Source organism: Octopus bimaculoides, chromosome 17 (genome assembly GCF_001194135.2).
Source record: "Octopus bimaculoides isolate UCB-OBI-ISO-001 chromosome 17, ASM119413v2, whole genome shotgun sequence".
NCBI lineage: Eukaryota > Metazoa > Mollusca > Cephalopoda > Octopoda > Octopodidae > Octopus > Octopus bimaculoides.
Window position 1 is genome coordinate 5,431,251 of NC_068997.1, and position 1,680 is coordinate 5,432,930.

A 1,680-nucleotide genomic window follows, 5' to 3' on the forward strand; every position below is an offset into this window, starting at 1 on the left:
GCACAGCATATTTCCATAGGTCTTGGTCAGAAGTCATCGCCTCGGTGAGGCCCAATGTTTGAAGGTCGTGCCTCACCACCTCATTCCAGGTCTTCCTGGGCCTACCTCTTCCACAGGTTCCCTCAACTGCTAGGATGTGACACTTTTTCACACAGCTATCCTCATCCATTCTCGCCACATGACCATACCAGCGCAATCATCTCTCCTGCACACCACAACTGATGCTTCTTAGGTTCAACTTTTCTCTCAAGGTACTTACACTCTGTCTAGTATGCACACTGACACTACACACCCATCGGAGCATACTGGCTTCATTCCTTGCGAGCCTACGCCATGTAGCATGTTTCACTGCCATGTAGCATAGCTGTTCGTACACATGCGTCATACAGTCTGCCTTTTACTCTGAGTGAGAGGCCCCTTGTCACCAGCAGAGGTAAGAGCTCTCTGAACTTTGCCCAGGCTATTCTTATTCTAGCAGCTACACTTTCAGCGCACCCTCCCCTACTACTAACTTGGTCACCTAGATAGCAGAAGCTATCAACTACATCTAGTTTTTCTCCCTGGAATGTGGCCAAAGTTGTTTTCTGCACATTTTCAGTGTTTATTGCTCCTGAACATCTGCATCTATGACAACATAATATCTAGTTTAGAGTCTTGTCTTGCAAGTTACTTGGTGACCTTACAAGTGCTGGTTCCATATGCAAAGCACCCAGTACACTCTGTAAAGTGGTCAGTATTAAGAAGGGCATCCATCTGTAGAAACTACACCAAAGCTGACATTGAGGTTTGGTGCAGTCCTCTGGCTTACTGGCTCCTCTCCAACAGGAAGAAAAAATAGGTGTTAAATGATGATGACATTGCCTTGCCTTAGGCCATCATCTCTGGATGGCATGGTAGGGACAGCACAACCATGTCTTGGGTATTTGAAATACTAGTCAACTCACCAGATCTGGCCACAGTTGATTTCTCTGTGTGTGTGTGTGTGTGTGTGTGTGTGCGTGCATGTGCGAGTGCGAGTGCGTGAGAGATGTCAACACTAGTGCTTGACTGATATTTTATTCACTCTGAGAGGATGAAAGGCAGAATTGATACTGACAGGATCTGAACTGAGAGCCTACAAAGATTGAATATTGCAAAGTACTTTCTGATATTCTATTAACCAATTCACTCTGAGGCAATGATAAGTGACAGAGACCCTTGGAGATATGCTGTGCTGGAGAAGACCCAGGAAGCCAAGTGAGACCATAACCGTGGCCTATGCCAGTGCTGTATAACCAGCCCATTTAAGAGTACCCTTCAATCATTGGACAATAAACTATGCTTGCGAAGACCTGCTAAGGCAAGTGAAATCGCTGTTGAGGCTGATGACAGTACCGCCTGATTGGCACCCGTGCCAGTGGAATGTTAGCACCATTTGAGCATGGCCGATGCCAGTCCCACCTGACTGGCCCTCGTGCTGGTGGCACGTAAAAGCACCCACTACAATCACGGAGTGGTTGGTGTTAGGAAGGGCATCCAACTGTAGAAACTTTGTCAGATAAGATTGGAGCCTGGTGCAGCCCTTAGTCAAAGCGTCCAACCCGTACCAGCATGGAAAGCGGACGTTAAACGATGATGATGAATTCACTATCATACATATGTGTGTGTGTGTGTGTGTGTGTGTGTAGATAAATGTATATA

The 1,680-nt window shown here is 46.5% G+C and overlaps 1 protein-coding gene across 5 annotated transcripts in view; it reads right to left on the reverse strand.

The window, feature by feature from the left end:
• The window catches only part of LOC106883725 (hepatocyte growth factor-regulated tyrosine kinase substrate), an 86,976-nt gene that overhangs the window by 56,440 nt on the left and 28,856 nt on the right, over positions 1-1,680 (reverse strand). The gene's annotated exons all lie outside the window — the stretch shown is intronic.